Source organism: Aquarana catesbeiana, linkage group LG01 (genome assembly GCF_042186555.1).
Source record: "Aquarana catesbeiana isolate 2022-GZ linkage group LG01, ASM4218655v1, whole genome shotgun sequence".
Lineage (NCBI taxonomy): Eukaryota > Metazoa > Chordata > Amphibia > Anura > Ranidae > Aquarana > Aquarana catesbeiana.
The window spans coordinates 979,224,998-979,245,006 of NC_133324.1; positions in this window are offsets into that span (position 1 = coordinate 979,224,998).

Below are 20,009 nucleotides of genomic sequence, written 5' to 3' on the forward strand. Positions count from 1 at the left end.
TAGCTTTAGCTGAACACTGTGCAGAGGTCGCACTACACTAACTTGTAGTTTTAGCTGAACACTGTGAGAAGGACGCACTACACTAACTTGTTGCTTATTTAGCTGCCCGCGGTAGTGATAGGATCAGGAAAACACCACCAACCTTCTACAGGTAGCTTTAGCTGAACACTGCTCAGAGCTCGCACAAAACTAACTTGTAGCTTATTTAGCTGCCTGTGGTAGTGATAGGATAAGGAAAACACCACCAACCTTCTAGAGGTAGCTTTAGCTGAAAACTGTGCAGACCTCGCAAAAAAATAACTTGTAGCTTATTTAGCTGCCTGCGGTAGTGATATGATCAGGAAAACACCACCAACCTTCTACAGGTAGCTTTAGCTGAACACTGTGCGGAGCTCGGACTACACTAACTTGTAGTTTTAGCTGAACACTGTGCAGAGCTCATAAAAAACTAACTTGTAGCTTATTTAGCTGCCTGCGGTAGTGATAGGATCAGGAAAACACCACCAACCTTCTACAGGTAGCTTTAGCTGAACACTGTGCAGAGCTCGCAAAAAACTAACTTGTAGGTTTAGCTAAACACTGTGAGGAGAGCGCACTACACTAACTTGTAACTTATTTAGCTGCCTGCGGTAGTGATAGGATCAAGAAAACACCACCAACCTTCTACAGGTAGCTTTAGCTGAACACTGTGCAGAGGTCGCACTACACTAACTTGTAGTTTTAGCTGAACACTGTGCAGAGCTTTTAAGAAACTAATTTGTAGCTTATTTAGCTGTCTGCGTTAGTGATAGGATCAGGAAAACACCACCAACCTTCTACAGGTAGCTTTAGCTGAGCACTGTGCAGAGCTCGCAAAAAACTAACTTGTAGGTTTAGCTGAACACTGTGAGGAGAGTGCACTACACTAACTTGTAGCTTATTTAGCTGCCTGCGGTAGTGATAGGATCAAGAAAACACCACCAACCTTCTACAGGTAGCTTTAGCTGAACACTGTGCAGAGGTCCCATTACACTAACTTGTAGTTTTAGCGGAACACTGTGAGGAGGACGCAGTACACTAACTTATAGCTTATTTAGCTGCCTGCGATAGTGACAGGATCAGGAAAACACCACCAACCTTCTAAAGGTAGCTTTAGCTGAACACTGTGCAGAGCTCGCAAAAAACTAACTTGTAGCTTATTTAGCTGCCTGCAGTAGTGATAGGATCAAGAAAACACCACCAACCTTCTACAGGTAGCTTTAGCTGAACACTGTGCAGAGCTCCCAAAAAACGAACTTGTAGCTTATTTAGCTGCCTGCGGTAGTGATAGGATCAGGAAAACACCACCAACCTTCTACAGGTAGCTTTAGCTGAACACTGTGCAGAGCTCGCAAAAAACTAACTTGTAGCTTATTTAGCTGCCTGCGGTAGTGATAGGATCAGGAAAACACCACCAACCTTCTACAGGTAGCTTTAGCTGAACACTGTGCAGAGGTCGCACTACACTAACTTGTAGTTTTAGCTGAACACTGTGCAGAGCTCGTAAAAAACTAACTTGTAGCTTATTTAGCTGCCTGCAGATCAGGAAAACACCACCAACCTTCTACAGGTAGCTTTAGCTGTACACTGTGCAGAGCTCGCAAAAAACTAACTTGTACATTTAGCTGAACACTGTGAGGACGCACTACACTAACTTGTAGCTTATTTAGCCGCCTGCGTTAGTGATATGATCAAGAAAATTCCACCAACCTTCTAGAAGTAGCTTTAGCTGAACACTGTGCAGAGGTCGCACTACACTAACTTGTAGTTTTAGCTGAACACTGTGAGGAGGACGCAGTACACTAACTTGTAGCTTATTTAGCTGCCTGCGGTAGTGATAGGATCAGGAAAACACCACCAACCTTCTACAGGTAGCTTTAGCTGAACACTGTGCAGAGCTTGCAAAAAACTAACTTGTAGGTTTAGCTGAACACTGTGAGGAGGACACACTACACTAACTTGTAGCTTATTTAGCTGCCTGCGGTAGTGATAGGATCAAGAAAACACCACCAACCTTCTACAGGTAGCTTTAGCTGAACACTGTGCAGAGCTTGCAAAAAACTAACTTGTAGGTTTAGCTGAACACTGTGAGGAGGTCACACTACACTAACTTGTAGCTTATTTAGCTGCCTGCGGTAGTGATAGGATCAAGAAAACACCACCAACCTTCTACAGGTAGCTTTAGCTGAACACTGTGCAGAGGTCGCACTACACTAACTTGTAGTTTTAGCTGAACACTGTGAGGAGGACTACACTTATGCCGCGTACACACGAGCGGACTATATGGCAGACTTTGCCCGGCGGACGGGATTTCGTCGGACAATTCAATCGTGTGTGGGCTCCAGCGGACTTTGTTTGCTCAAAAGTTGGACGGACTTAGATTTGAAACATGTTGGAGGGTGGAGCTAGCTGGAGATCAAGATGGACGTGTAATAGCGGAGCTCCAGTACCAGCGGGAACACAACGGCAGATATCAACCCACCAGGGCCATCTATCCTACTCCAAACAAGGCGATCCAGCTCCTGAACATCTGGGAAGTTGAAATCAGAAATGCCGCGGAGAAAGAAGGACAACAACAGGCCTAAGCGCCTGATGGAGTTCCATCCCCTCGAGCCTCGGAAAAATGGCGCCAGCTCTTCATCTATGCCAGCAGCTGCAGCCCAGACTAACAAATTACAACAGGGCAGAACACAAAAAAGAGGCAGCCCACCTAAGGGATCACAATCTTATCCATCTACACCATCCTCAGGAAGCCCTGAAAAGACGAGATTCAAGGCGGATGCAGCGGATGCTAATCATGAGGTGAGCTACTTTACAGATTCAGGGGATGATACTAGGGAACTGCCTAATTCCATAGACGCTTTCCCCACAAATGGCCAGCCGGTTTTAGATGCAATGCTAAAGGAGATGCTAGTGTCATTAAGGGGCTCACTCCATGCCAACATGGTTTCATGTATGCACAAGTTTAGCACTGAAATACGATCGGTATCAGACAAGGTGACTCACGTGGAACAAAAAATGGCGGAATTTGCCAATACAATCAATGATTTGGTCGATGCCAATGATGATAGAGAGGATGACATAGAAAGTTTAAAAGCCAAAATGGAGGACATAGAGGACAGATCAAGGAGGAATAACGTGAAGATAAGGGGGATCCCTGAGTCTGTCAAACAACATGATCTGAGGGACTATGTGTCCCAGCTCCTCTCTGAAATATTACCTGATCTGTCAGCACTGGATTTTACAGTGGACAGGATCCACAGGCTACCAAAACCTTCCTTTCTATCAGATAATGTGCCCCGTGATGTCATCCTGAGACTTCATTTCTTCCATACAAAAGAAAGACTCATGTCTGCAGCAAGGCAAAAGGAACAGATCCCTGTATCTTATGCTAATCTCCAATTTTACGCTGATTTATCCCAGTACACCTTGCAGAAACGCAGAAATTTAAATACCATAACAAAAACCCTCAGGAACAATAAGCTTGGATATAAATGGGGGTTTCCAACTGAATTGATCGTTACAAGAGAGGACAAAGAATACGTGATTGACTCAGTTGCAAAAGGTATGGCACTGCTAAGCACCTGGGGGATAATCCCAGAACCTCAAGCACACCCTCACCAGGGGAATCTGAGATCTGAGAGATCTGAGTCGGAATGGCACACTGTTGATCGTAAAAATGCCCGATCGCATAACTGACCCTACGGTGGGTGTGTAAATCACTACTTATCCTGCTGGGGAGGGAACAACCTCCGGTCCGTAAAAGTCTAAAGACTTCCTATCCCCGTGTTACAACATGAGTGACTACCAGTCACACTTACTTTCATTTCATGTTAATAGGCGACTAGCCACAGTTTTGTTGACTTTATGTTTGTGCACAACTTTTTTTTTCATTGTTTAATTTTGTGTCATTTTCAGTCAGTTCAAACACCTCGTTTCCACAGAAACCGGAAAAGAAGCTTGCTCCAATACTAGTACTTCTGTAATCTCTGAAGGGTTCATCCTCACATGATCTACCTGCAACAACCTCATCCAATGTAAGTATCTTTAAATGCACACAACTTCATCTGTTATCTCTCACATTAACATATGGCGATTAAACTTTTAACCATTAACTCTAAGGGACTAAATCACCCAGCCAAGCGCAGGTCTCTGTGGAGGGAGGCATTGCAGAGGAATTGCGATATCCTATGTACCCAAGAGTAGGGATGAGCTTCGAGTTCGAGTCAAACTCATGTTCGACTCGAACATTGGCTGTTCGCAAGTTCACCGAACAGCGAACAATTTGGGGTGTTCGCGGCAAATTCGAATGCCGCGGAACACCCTTTAAAAGTCTATGGGAGAAATCAAAAGTGCTAATTTTAAAGGCTAATATGCAAGTTATTGTCATAAAAAGTGTTTGGGGACCTGGGTCCTGCCCCAGGGGACATGGATCAATGCAAAAAAAAGTTTTAAAAACGGCCGTTTTTTCAGGAGCAGTGATTTTAATAATGCTTAAAGTCAATCAATAAAAGTGTAATATCCCTTTAAATTTCGTACCTGGGGGGTGTCTATAGTGTGTCTGTAAAGGGGCGCATGTTTCCTGTGTTTAGAACAGTCTGACAGCAAAATGACATTTTGAAGGAAAAAATTCATTTAAAACTACCCGCGGCTATTGCATTGCCGACAATACACATAGAAGTTCATTGATAAAAACGGCATGGGAATTCCCCACAGGGGAACCCCGAACCAAAATTAAAAAAAAAAAATGACGTGGGAGTCCCCCTAAATTCCATACCAGGCCCTTCAGGCCCCCCGTGATGTCACAGGGAAGTCCCGTCAAGTCACCGTGCGTCAGAGGGGGGCGGGGTTCACCGGGTGGCCCCGCCCACCCGGTTATTTAAGAACTATCAGACGAGGAGCGCCGTCACACAGCGGGAGCCTCCCTCCATGCCAGCATGGATTGCGGAGCGGCCCGGAGAAGAAAATGAAGAAGAACAGAAGAGAAGAAAAGAAGAAGAGAAGAGCGGGAGCCTCCCCCCTATGCCATGGGTGTGGAGCGGCCCGAGGAGAAGAAGATAGAAGACGCCGCGGAGGAGATGCTGGACGAGAACGCCGGAGGAAGAACCAGAAGAGCCAGAAGAACCAGAAGAACCAGAAGATGAAGGAAGATAGAAGAAAGAAGAAGCATTTAAATAAAGGAATTGTCAAAAACTGTCTCTTGTCATTTTTAACATTTTTGACACTTTTTTCGTGAAATGGTAGGGGTACTTATGTACCCCCTTACCATTTCACACAGGGGGGGGGCGGGATCTGGGGGTCACCTTGTTAAAGGGGGCTTCCAGATTCCGATAAGCCCCCCGCCCGCAGACCCCCACAACCACCGGCCAGGGTTGTGGGGATGAGGCCCTTGTCCTCATCAACATGGGGACAAGGTGTTTTGGGGGGCTACCCCAAAGCACCCTCCCAATGTTGAGGGCATGTGGCCTGGTACGGTTCAGGAGGGAGGGGGGGCCGCACTCTCGTCCCCCCCTCTTTTCCTGCGGCCTGCCAGGTTGCGTGCTCGGATAAGGGTCTGGTATGGATTTTTGGGGGGACCCCACGCCGTTTTTTTTTTTTTTTTGGCGCGGGGTTCCCCTTAAAATCCATACCAGACCTGAAGGGTCTGGTATGGAATTTAGGGGGAACCCCACGTCATTTTTTTTTAAAATTTTGGTTCGGGGTTCCCCTTTGGGGAATTCCCATGCCGTTTTTATCAATGAACTTCTATGTGTATTGTCGGCAATGCAATAGCCGCGGGTAGTTTTAAATGAGTTTTTTCCTTCAAAATGTCATTTTGCTGTCAGACTGTTCTAAACACAGGAAACATGCGCCCCTTTACAGGCATACTATAGACACCCCCCAGGTACGAAATTTAAAGGGATATTACACTTTTATTGTTTGACTTTAAGCATTATTAAAATCACTGCTCCTGAAAAAACGGCCGTTTTTAAAACTTTTTTTTGCATTGATCCATGTCCCCTGGGGCAGGACCCAGGTCCCCAAACACTTTTTATGACAATAACTTGCATATAAGCCTTTAAAATTAGCACTTTTGATTATTCATGTTCGTGTCCCATAGACTTTAACGGTGTTCGCATGTTCGAACGAACTTTTTTCCTGTTCGCATGTTCTGGTGCGAACCGAACAGGGGGGTGTTCGGCTCATCCCTACCCAAGAGACACATTTTCAATCCACAGCACCACCAAAATGTTCACACCCAAAATTTCCGTTTACTTATTACCCAAATGTGGAAACAAAGTCAAAAGGAGTGATGATAGCTATCAGGGACACGGTGGCCTTTCAGCTACACAAAAGCGTCATTGACCCCCAAGGACGCTTCATCATTTTGGTGTGTGACATCAACGACAACACGTTTACAATAGTCAACCTATACGCACCCAACGTCAGACAATCCAAATTTTTCCATAAATTAATGAAGAAGATCCGCATCATCCAAAAAGGCTCATTGCTACTGTGTGGTGACTTTAACCTTACCCCTGATCCATCTTTTGACTCCACAGCAAAACCTAAAAGACCTCCACCATCCTTACTACCGTTAATTCGGAAGTATGAACTTTTTGACGCTTGGAGGTGCTTAAATGCGAATGAGAGAGATTTGAAACATGTTTTAAATCTATCCGTCGAACTCGAGTCCGGTCGAAATGTCCGCTCGTCTGTATGCTAGTTCGACGGACAAAAAGCCACGCTAGGGCAGCTATTGGCTACTGGCTATGAACTTCCATATTTTAGTCCGGTCGTACGTCATCACGTACGTTTTCTGTGCAGAGCTCACAAAAAACTAACTTGTAGCTTATTTAGCTACAGCTTATTTAATTCCACCAACCTTCTAGAGGTAGCTTTAGCTGAACACTGTGCAGAGGTCGCACTACACTAACTTGTAGTTTTAGCTGAACACTGTGAGGAGGACGCAGTACACTAACTTGTAGCTTATTTAGCTGTCTGCGGTAGTGATAGGATCAGGAAAACACCACCAACCTTCTACAGGTAGTTTTAGCTGAACACTGTGCAGAGCTCGCAAAAAACAAACTTGTAGGTTTAGCTGAACACTGTGAGGAGGACGCACTACACTAACTTGTAGCTTATTTAGCTGCCTGCGGTAGTGATAGGATCAAGAAAACACCACCAACCTTCTACAGGTAGCTTTAGCTGAACACTGTGCAAAGGTCGCACTACACTAACTTGTAGTTTTAGCTGAACACTGTGAGGAGGACGCACTACACTAACTTGTAGCTTATTTAGCTGCCTGCGGTAGTGATAGGTTCAGGAAAACACCACCAACCTTCTACAGGTAGCTTTAGGTGAACACTGTGCAGAGCTCGCAAAAAACTAACTTGTAGCTTATTTAGCTGCCTGTGGTAGTGATAGGATCAGGAAAACACCACCAACCTGCTACAGGTAGCTTCAGCTGAACACTGTGCAGAGCTTGCACTACACTAACTTGTAGTTTTAGCTGTACATTGTGAGGAGGACGCACTACACTAACTTGTAGCTTTAGCTGAACACTGTGCAGAGGTTGCACTACACTAACTTGTAGTTTTAGCTGAACACTGTGCACAGGTCACACTAAACTAACTTGTAGCTTTAACTGAACACTGTGAGGAGGACGCACTACACTAACTGTAAATAGTCTAGCTGCCTGACTGTGGCACTAATAGGATCAAAAGAACACCAGCAATCTTCTTCAGGTAGCTGTAAATACTGTAACAAGACAAGCCTGCCTGTCAGTAGCAAGATAACAGGAACGGATCTAGCTAAACTGAATAAAGTGTATATATATATATACACACAACACCTGGGATGCATATATATATATATATACACAATACACTGTAAGTGCAGCTAACTCACTGACTGCCCTGCCTAATCTATCTAACTTAAATCAAATGACACTGTCTCTCTGTCTGTCTATCTCTTTCAACGCTGGAACACACACTACACAGGGCTGCCGTGCAGGCGGCCTTATATAATGTGGGGCGTGTACTAAACCCCCTGAGCCATAATTGGCCAAAGCCTCCTTGTCTTTGGCCAATTACGGCTCTCTGTTCAGATGGCGCTGTGATTGGCCAAGCATGCGGGTCATAGTGCATGCTTGGCCAATCATCAGCCAGCATTGCACTGCGATGGCGCAGTGAATTATGGGCCGTGATGCGCCACACGAATTTGGCGCGAACGGCCCATATCGTTCACAATTCGGGCAATGGGCGAACATGTAATGTTCGAGTCGAACATGGGTTCGACTTGAACACGAAGCTCATCCCTACACTACACTAACTTGTAGCTTTAGATGAACACTGTTCAGAGGACGCACTACACTAACTTGTAGCTTTAGCTGAATACTGTGCAGAGGTCGCACTAAACTAACTTGTAGCTTTAGCTGAACACTGTGAGGAGGACGCACTACACTAACTGTAAATAGTCTAGCTGCCTGACTGTGGTACTAATAGGATCAAAAGAACACCATCAATTTTCTTCAGGTAGCTGTAAATACTGTAACAAGACAAGCCTGCCTGTCAGTAGGAAGATAACAGGAACGGATCTAGCTAAACTGAATACAGTGTATATATATATATATATATATATATATATATATATATATATATATATACACACAACACCTGGGATACATATATATATATATATACACAATACACTGTAAGTGCAGCTAACTGACTGACTGTCCTGCCTAATCTAGCTAACTCAATGACAATGAAATGACACTGTCTCTCTATCTCTCTCTCAAGCCGGAACACACTACACAGGGCCGCCGTGCAGGCGGCCTTATATAGTGTGGGGTGTGTTCTAAACCCCCTGCGTGTTCTAAACCCTACAATATTCTGTGAGGTCCTGATATGTATAGCCAGAGGCTCCAAGGCTAGGGCAAACAGCAGGGGGGGATAAAGGACACCCCTGCCATGTGCCTCTGTGGAGTTGAAATGGAGATGATATATCTCCATTGATACGCATTCTTGCCGACGGGGAACTATATAACAGTTGAACCCATCTCAAGAAAGAGCTACCCACCCCAAATCTGGTAAGTACCTCCCATAGATAGGGCCATTCAACGCTATTGAATGCTTTAGCAGCGTCTAGAGAGAGAATAGCTTTATTACCCGGATTATCAGCAGAAATCTGTATATTAAGAAATAGTTTGCGTAAGTTTTGGGATGTAGATCTTGTTGGTATGAAACCCGATTGGTCCCTATGGATTATTTTCTGTATACACTTGGCTAGCCTATTTGCTAGAACTCTGGCCAACAGCTTGACGTCAAACGTAAGTAATGAAATAGGTCTGTACGAGTCCGGCGAAGAGGGATCCTTACCGGGCTTTACCAGCGCCACTATAAGGGCTTCATTCATAGAGACAGGTAAAGTACCGGTCTCAAATGCCAAATTATAAACTTTTAATAGTATGGGGATCAACTGCATTGAGTATCGCTTGTATACTTACGCCGGGAGACCATCAGCTCCAGGTGCCCGACTGTTTTGTGTATGTGCCAAAGCCTCCAACAACTCCTCCTCAGTAAGGGGAGCATTCAGCAGGGATGCATTCGATGATGATAAGCAGGGCAAGGGGTATTTATCTAAAAACAAACAGATATCTTCATGTGAGGGTTGGACTTTGGACGTATAAACCTCTTGAAAAAAAACATTAAAAACTTCCATAATATCTTTGGTGGAATGGTGTAATGTTGCTTGCTTGTCAGTCACTGTACTGCTAGCATATGTCTAATAAGAATCAAAAAGTTGCGCTAAAAACTGAGAGTGGCAACAAACAAGTTCCTAAAAAGCCTCATAAAAATATGAGGATATGGTAGTGGTCACTGAGCAAATTTTTAAATGCTAGTCAGTGTATAAATGCACCATAAAAATAAACGAAAATTTTATTTGGTTGGTGGGACACAGATATTGCTTCCTATGTCCGTGAGGAATACTCAATAATGCGTGACTGTATAAACAACAAGTGAATATCTCAAAATACCAAAGAAAAATATAATGATGTGACAAGTCTATAACTGTAGAAGCTATACCAAAGCATAAATTAAATAAACAGTGTAGAGATAAACAAAATTAAAAAAAAAAAATTAAAATTAAACCCAAAAAATGTCCATGGCTATACAAAAACGATAATGGTTATAGTCCATCCATGCTATGTAACACGCATGCAAAACACAGTGATAAGTGTCCCCAAGTGCTGAGTGAATACTGGGACAAAAACTTGCTGTAGTGAAATAGGGTGCGTAGACAGACCTCCACCTCTCAAAAAACTGCTGCCTCTTACCAGAGAAAATTGGTCTCTTAGTTATAGGAGACCTGAAAGGGCGGATGGCTACAACCCCAGCCAGGGATCTGTACAACAGGCACTTAACATCCGAATCCAGGAACTCTCTCCACCACTCACATCAGCATGGATAGGATGTGTCCCCATGGAAGAAATAAAGTGCTCCACATAGCATAAAATCCAGCATTTTATTGAATAAAAAAAATGTAAAGATTGCACTTACAGAATCAATGACATAAAAAGCGTATAAGAAAAGCCGGCCGGCTCCAAGGTAACCCGTGTCTTCCGGGTATTCGAATCGCGGTGACGTCGGGACGTAGCTTCTCCTCCCTACGTCGTTTCGTCACAACAGGACATGGTCACGGGATGCGAGCAACGTCCCGACGCACCGCTTAAATAGACACACTAACAGCATCTCATTGCTAAAGACGGAATTGAAGCACCATCTTGTTTAAGGGAAGCAGTGTGGGCAAATACAAAGCATTACCTCTATAATAGATGTTCGGGGCAAAATGGTGGTATATATATAGTCCCTATCGAGACTATCAAAACCAAACACATATAGCAAGAAATAACAAGACTGCTATTGTAAAAGATTCACTGATAAAAAGGAAAAAGGAAAATCCATGCAGTCCCCATATACTTAAAGGGTTATATACATAAATACATTTGTATATATTGCACACACATAATTCTATAACAGGATCATGTGTGCAGGAAGAGGAGAAAAAAATGGTTTTAACATCATATATGGAAAAATAGTAGTGAAAAATATATTGAATTAAATAAATGGGTCAAAATATGAATAACCCCCTTCCCTTTGGATTCCCTATAGGGTAACCACAATACTAGGGGTCGCCAACCCACATCCGGCGAACCCCTGTTCTTTAATAAAAACACAGTGAAAAATAAATAAATATATAGGATATTTATAAAAAAAAAAAAAATAATAATAATAATTTGGGGAGAAAGAAGAAAATAAAAATAAAATACAGTTTCCCTGAAATGAGAGGGCACTCAAAGTACAACAATTCATATAACATTAGTATATACCATAAAAACATATATTAATTTCATATATACTATATAAGTCTAAAAAGTAAAAAAAAAGGATAAAAGGAAGACTGATGGTAACAAAATTAACCCCCACTCTCTAAGAATTGTCTATAAAGGAGTTAACATCGACATCGATGTTAAGACCAAAGGGGTATAGGTCTTCAATTTATGGACCCAGGCCATCTCTAATCTGGAGATGCTACGCACCAAGACACTACCCCTCCAGTGGGGCTTAAATTTCTCTATCCCCAAAAAAATGGTACCTGTGGGGTCTCGGCTGTGAGCTATCAGGTAATGTTTTGACACAGAGTGTTTAGTAAATCCTCTCCTGATATTATTAATGTGCTCGCTTAATCTCACCTGACAATCAATTTGTCACTACGTATTTTAAACCGACTGATAGGAACTCTTTTATTCCCCATGATAGCTGCCACCATGCCTCATGGCTCAAATCTGTGCCTAAGAGTCAGTTTCTCCGACTAAAGCGGAATAGCACAGATGTTGTCACCTTTCGGAATCAGACACAAATCTTGACTTAGAGGTTTGTTGCCAAGGGCTACTCCCCAGATTTTGTGGCCAGTACGTTGGATCAAGTTGAAAAAGTGGACCGCAAAGATTTACTTGTGGAGCGAGCTAAAGATCCGATTGATGCTTCGTTTCGTTGCCCTTTTGTCACCGATTTTACCTGCCAACACTTTAAAGTTAAACGTATTATTAATAAGTATTGGCATATCCTCAAAACCGATAGGGTGCTGGCATCTATTTTGCCAGTCAAACCGCAAGTGGTGTTCAGGGGGGCACCATCGCTTAAAGACAAAGTGGCACCCAACATTTTTGACCCCCCGATTTCAAGGCCTAGTTTCTTTTCTGAGCTGACAGGATACTTCCAATGTAGGAGGTGTCAGGTTTGTTCGCTAAATGGTTGTAGGAGTAGAAGAACGGTGAATTTTACCTCCACTTGCACACGCAAACCCTTTACCATTGAGCCCTTCATTACATGCTCTACCACGGGGGTGGTCTACTTGCTGCAGTGCCCGTGTGGCCTGCAGTATGTGGGCCGCACTAAGAGACCCCTGCAGGTGAGATTAAACGAGCACATTAATAATATCAGGAGAGGATTTACTAAACACTCTGTGTCAAAACATTACCTGATAGCTCACAGCCGAGACCCCACAGGTACCATTTTTTTGGGGATAGACAAATTTAAGCCCCACTGGAGGGGTAGTGTCTTGGTGCGTAGCATCTCCAGATTAGAGATGGCCTGGGTCCATAAATTGAAGACCTATACCCCCTTTGGTCTTAACATCGATGTCGATGTTAACTCCTTTATAGACAATTCTTAGAGAGTGGGGGTTAATTTTGTTACCATCAGTCTTCCTTTCATCCTTTTTTTTACTTTTTAGACTTATATAGTATATATGAAATTAATATATGTTTTTATGGTATATACTAATGTTATATGAATTGTTGTACTTTGAGTGCCCTCTCATTTCAGGGAAACGGTACTTTATTTTTATTTTCTTCTTTCTTCCCAAATTATTTATTTATTTATTTTTTTAATAAATATCCTATATATTTATTTATTTTTCACTGTGTTTTTGTTAAAGAACAGGGGTTCGCCGGATGTGGGTTGGCGACCCCTGGTATTGTGGTTACCCTATAGGGAATCCAAAGGGAAGGGGGTTATTCATATTTTGACCCATTTATTTAATTCAATATATTTTTCACTACTATTTTTCCATATATGATGTCAAAACCATTTTTTTCTCCTCTTCCTGCACACATGATCCTGTTATAGAATTATGTGTGTGCAATATATACAAATGTATTTATGTATATAACCCTTTAAGTATATGGGGACTGCATGGATTTTCCTTTTTCCTTTTTATCAGTGAATCTTTTACAATAGCAGTCTTGTTATTTCTTGCTATATGTGTTTGGTTTTGATAGTCTCGATAGGGACTATATATATACCACCATTTTGCCCCGAACATCTATTATAGAGGTAATGCTTTGTATTTGCCCACACCGTTTCCCTTCAAAATGATGGTGCTTCAATTCCGTCTTTAGCAATGAGATGCTGTTAGTGTGTCTATTTAAGCGGTGTGTCGGGACGTTGCTTGCATCCCGTGACCACGTCCTGTTGTGACGAAACGACGTAGGGAGGAGGAGCTACGTCCTGACGACACCGCGATTCGAATACCCGGAAGACACGGGTTACCTTGGAGCCGGCCGGCTTTTCTTATACGCTTTTTATGTCATTGATTCTGTAAGTGCAATCTTTACATTTTTTTATTCAATAAAACGCTGGATATTATGCTATGTGGAGCACTTTATTTCTTCCATGGGGACACATCCTATCCATGCTGATGTGAGTGGTGGAGAGAGTTCCTGGATTCGGATGTTAAGTGCCTGTTGTACAGATCCCTGGCTGGGGATGTAGCCATCCGCCCTTTCAGGTCTCCTATAACTAAGAGACCAATTTTCTCTGGTAAGGCAACAGTTTTTTGAGAGGTGGAGGTCTGTCTACGCACCCTATTTCACTACAGCAAGTTTTTGTCCCAGTATTCACTCAGCACTTGGGGACACTTATCATTGTGTTTTGCATGCGTGTTACATAGCATGGATGGACTATAACCATTATCGTTTTTGTATAGCCATGGACATTTTTTGGGTTTAATTTTAATTTTTTTTTTTTTTTTTTTATTTTGTTTATCTCTACACTGTTTATTTAATTTATGCTTTGGTATAGCTTCTACAGTTATAGACTTGTCACATCATTATATTTTTCTTTGGTATTTTGAGATATTCACTTGTTGTTTATACAGTCACACATTATTGAGTATTCCTCACGGACATAGGAAGCAATATCTGTGTCCCACCAACCAAATAAAATTTTTGTTTATTTTTATGGTGCATTTATACACTGACTAGCATTTAAAAATTTGCTCAGTGACCACTACCATATCCTCATATTTTTATGAGGCTTTTTAGGCACTTGTTTGTTGCCACTCTCAGTTTTTAGCGTGACTTTTTGATTCTTATTAGATTTATGGTTTACTACTTTTTAGTCGCAGCTCATGTAAATTAGTGTAAGCGCAGTATTTATTTTTTACTACTGCTAGCATATGACCTGTATTTTCCCCTACCTCAAAATAAGTCTGCTGTAGGAAAAACCTTTTTCTCTGCTAACTGTAATGAAAGATCCTTAAGCATGGATTGGGCAGCTAACCATGATCTTTTGGTGTCATCTATATATTTTGCTTCTGACTGCTGTGCCATGTCTAGAACTGAATTATCCCATTCTTTATTAGATGTTTTAATGTGGGATATCACTCTAATGAATTGACCACGTAAAAATGCTTTTACCATCTCCCAGACTATATCTATAGTGGTTGAGCCTATATTCTGTTTGAAAAAGTTTATGAGAAGTTCTGGGATTAGGTCAGGTTCTGGAATAAGAGACAACCATAGGGGATTGATTTTCCAAAGTGTGTTGCTTTTGGTCACCCCTACCCGGATATCTACCGAAAATGGGGAGTGGTCAGATACTTGTCTAGGGTGGTATTGCGAGGACTCTAACAGTGGTAAGAAAAGGCCATTTCCTAATCTTAAGTCAATTCTAGATAGACCTCTTATCGGGGCTGACTGGCATGAATATACCTTAGCATCTGGATTGCATGTCCTCCAAACATCAACTAGGCCCATCTCTGAGATAAGATGAGAAAATGGGGTAAGCCCATGACATCTCTGGACGCCATCTCCTGTCCGAGCATGTAACTTATCCCTTTCGTGATCGACATAATTATTGAAATCTCCCACGACTAGGATCGGCACACCCGGACAGCGAGACAAAAAGTCTGCCAGAATTTTCATTATACCAGCAGAGAATGGTGGGGGAATGTAAAGTCCCGCCAATATACATTCTATCCCATATAATGAACACAAGAGAAAAATATATCGACCATCTGGATCAATTTTAACCTCTATAGCAGAAAACTGTACTCCCTTTTCACTAGGAGACTCACCCCCCTCGAATACACTGAGTAAGTAGCATGATATTGATGACAAAACTGCCGTGTAGCAAATTGAGGAGTAGTGGTTGAGGGGAAGTGAGTCTCCTGCAAACAAATGACATCTGTGTTCAAATGCCTGATCGTGCGAAGCACTGCCAGACTCTTGACAGCGTTATTCAGGCCCCGAACATTCCTGGACAAAATTCTAGTTATCTTGGGCACTGTAGTAAAACAACCATATCAAAAAGGATGACATTAAATAATATATCCTGAAAAAGACCATACATCAAAATCATTGAGGAAGTCCCAATTGTGTGGTATGAGGGAAAAAAAAGTAGCCCAAAAGAAAGGTAGCATTTGATATAACGGGGAGGTAGCATTCTATTGAAAGGAACCACAAGTTGACCAGGAACGTAGCAAGGTCCGTTTGCTGCAAGACGGGTGGTATTACACAAGGGTTCATGATGGGATGGACAACAAGACTGAAAAATAATGTATAACCGGCCAACATGGCCATACTGATTTGCCAATGGGCTGTTGGAGGTCTGAACCAGACCACATTGGGGGCAACAGTGGAAGCGCACCGTAGTGTCTTAAAAACTTCTCTGCAGCAAGAACAATAAGCCCTGTTAGTCATGGTAGTCTGTGAATCAACAGCCTTCTCCGCCTTGTCAACAAATCCTGGAAAGCAATAAATAACCTATTGGCGCAGTACTTTACCCATCAGGAGAAATGGGGCATCAGTTGCGACTTTCCTTGATCAATCTTTCTTCCCAATCTAGCCATTGCACTGCCATGGATGGTAAATCAAAGAAGTGCACTGAGCCCAGTGCTTCCACCCTGAGATGGCTGGATACAGCATGGCATATTTTAAATCAAGTGCCCTGAGGTGTTTCTTAGTATCTAAGAATTTTGCGCGCTGTTTCTGCAACTCAGCAGAAAAGTCTGGAAAAAAAGATATTTTGGCATTATCGACTTTTAACGATTCTGGTTTGATCCTAGCATTCTGCAATATTGCATCTCTGTCCTTGTAGTGAAGGAGCTTGAATAAAAAGGGTCTAGGAGGGGCTCCTGGTGGCAAGGGCCTGGCCGGCACCCTGTGCGTGCGCTCCACAGAAAACACAGGGGTAAACACATCTCTACCAAATGCCTCGATCAACCATTTTTCAATAAAGTCCACTGGGTTCTTTCCTTCTATTCTTTCAGGAAGCCCGATCATTCTGACATTGTTTCTCCTCATTCTATTTTCCAGTTCTTCTATACGTGAGGAATGTTGTGTAAGAAGATGGTTATTGTAATTGAGGTCACTCTGCATGGGCGCCATATCATCTTCAATGGTTTACATAAATGTATGACTCAGAGGGTTGGCCGTGTCATTGCCAGCATCCCTTGTAATTTTTAGAACTAGATGTGTACCTCAAAATGGGATTTTAAGGGCAATGCAGAAATTGGCAGTGTTGAATTATAGTTAAAAAGAAGTTTATTGATACAAAAACGAATAGGATATACATGAACATACACATTGATCTAGTTAAGAATAATTATAAAAACATCAGATATATGGAAACATATGATGCATCCTACTGCTAGTTACAAGTACCACCCCCGATAGGTGTGATGGCGTCCTGATAGCAGAAATCTGCTATCAGGACGCCATCACACCTATCGGGGGTGGTACTTGTAACTAGCAGTAGGATGCATCATATGTTTCCATATATCTGATGTTTTTATAATTATTCTTAACTAGATCAATGTGTATGTTCATGTATATCCTATTCGTTTTTGTATCAATAAACTTCTTTTTAACTATAATTCAACACTGCCAATTTCTGCATTGCCCTTAAAATCCCATTTTGAGGTACACATCTAGTTCTATCATCTTCAATGGAGCTCACTCTCTCCTCTAATGCAGAGGTTCTCTCTCTTAGCTTTTGTGCATCCTGCCTTAAAAAGGAGATTTCCGCTTTAACCCCTTTATCTCAGTTGCAAGCAAGTTTAATGAGGCATTACAGTTATTCACTGCTGAGAATATATCCCTGAGTGAGAGCTCATCGTCAGTGGGGGGGTTGGTGGAGACATGAGGCCTAGTGAAGCCACCCTCTGGAGTACTCACTGCATCCCAAGCAGGCCTCGATCCACTGGCATTCTCAAGCGGTACTGTATCATCTGCTTCAGATGAGCCGCCAGGTGAGTCCTCTGGGAAGTCGGATGTTGTACTGGAGTCTGTGGTAAGTGATCTAGCAAACAGTTTTTCTGTGGCCTCCTTATGAATCTCCTTAGCAGATCGCTGTATCGGCGTGCCATTTTGGGTCATGCTGACCGCGGACTGGGACACGTTCTGTCTTCTAGCGGCAGACATCGGATTGGATAATCAGCCGTTCAGGGTCGGGTGATTGTCCGGGCACCTTCCGACAGCAGATGGGGTGAGTACAGCGCTGTATAGGGTAAGTATGCAGGATAAAGTAGCGGAGTTTCGGCGGAGAGACCTGAACTCACGTCTGGCTACATCCGCTGCCTGGCCACGCCCCAACATATAACTCTTTATGCACACTGTTGGCCCTGATTACTGCCTACTGCCTAGGCACACTCAGAAACAGAGATCTCTGGCTAATATACTGGATCCATTATGTGGCAATTTATGTGAAATATATGCTTAATCAAAGGGGACTGCAATAATCTGAGCCTCTGAACTTACAGCACTATTTGCCTATAATGACTGACATTTCAAAAAGGGGCTGGTGTGGCTATTTGCTCCCACGGTCAAGAAAATAAGCTACGTTATTTCCTCCTTATTGTATCAACTTATTTCCCATTGTGGAGAGAACTATACTAATATCTCTATATGGCTGCGTGATACTTTAACAATAAGGCAATTTGGAGGTTCCAATACCAAGAAGACATCTTTATCGGGAGTTACATTCGCTACTTTCTTCTGGAGAAGGGAGACTGATGGTTTGGGGTGGTGGTATTTACAGTGCTCTGTGCCTGTTTTTTACAATAACGTTATTGCTAACTGCAGTATGTTTTTATCATTGTGATTGGGTATAGTGAGAGGTGCAGTTCTACATAGAACATAGTGTTGCCTTTTATATTTCCCTATCATTGGGTGTGCATCTTTTTCATCAATAAAGTCTAATTAATTTCATAATAAAGCTGTGGTTGACTCTTCCCTTATCTGGCGTTCCCGGGACAATTTCTCTCTTTTTTGTCCCATTCAGTTTTATTTTCACATATAGTTCTTAGCTTTAATAGGGCAGGTATCCCATCCTAAGGACGAAACATCTGGTGGTTAATTTAGTAAATTTTTTAGGATGGAGGATTCATTGATTTTTTATTTATTTTTTTCTCTCCATCTGGATAACGGAGTGCACAGAATGGTCGCCTCTGTGCATAGGCAGGAGAAGTATGGCAAGCTAAAGCTTGATCGGAGCGCATACTCTGCTTGGGAGAGACTGGATGGATCGGCTGTGTTTGCAGCTAGGGGGAAGCAAGGAGCTACTACGGAACAAACAAAAAGCTGCCGGCTGCCATAGAGAACAGCTTGGCGTCTATAGGTAACCCTGACAATGTGTTTCTGGACATATCCCCCTTTTTCAAGCCTTGATAAATGGGGCATCCTCCTGAAACATGTTGCCGTCATGGTTACTAGTGCTACATTACAATTTTGTATCTTTGACATGAACTGAACTAAAGTACAGAAATTTTGACTTTCTTGAGAATAAACTATAAATACAGTGGGAACGGAAAGTATTCAGACCCCTTATATTTTTCACTCTTTGTTATATTGCAGCCATTTGCTAAAATCATTTAAGTTCATTTTTTTTCCTCATTAATGTACACACAGCACCCCATATTGACAGAAAAACACAGAATTGTTGACATTTTTGCAGATTTATTCAAAAAGAAAAACTGAAATATCACATGGTCCTAAGTATTCAGACCCTTTGCTGTGACACTCATATATTTAACTCAGGTGCTGTCCATTTCTTCTGATCATCCTTGAGATGGTTCTTCTTCATTTGAGCCCAGCTATGTTTGATTATACTGATTGGACTTGATTAGGAAAGCCACACACCTGTCTATATAAGACCTTACAGCTCACAGTGCATGTCAGAGCAAATGAGAATCATGAGGTCAAAGGAACTGCCTGAAGAGCTCAGAGACAGAATTGTGGCAAGGCACAGATCTGGTCAAGGTTACAAAAAATTTCTGCTGCACTTAAGGTTCCTAAGAGCACAGTGGCCTCCATAATCCTTAAATGGAAGACGTTTGGGACGACCAGAACCCTTCCTAGAGCTGGCCGTCCGGCCAAACTGAGCTATTGGGGGAGAAGAGCCTTGTTGAGAGAGGTAAAGAAGAACCCAAAGATCACTGTGGTTGAGTTTCAGAGATGCAGTCGGGAGATGGGAGAAAGTTGTAGAGAGTCAACCATCACTGCAGCCCTCCACCAGTCAGGGCTTTATGGCAGAGTGGCCCGATAGAAGCCTCTCCTCAGTGCAAGACACATGAAAGCCCGCATGGAGTTTGCTAAAAAACACCTGAAGGACTCCAAGATGGTGAGAAATAAGATTCTCTGGTCTGATGAGACCATGATAGAA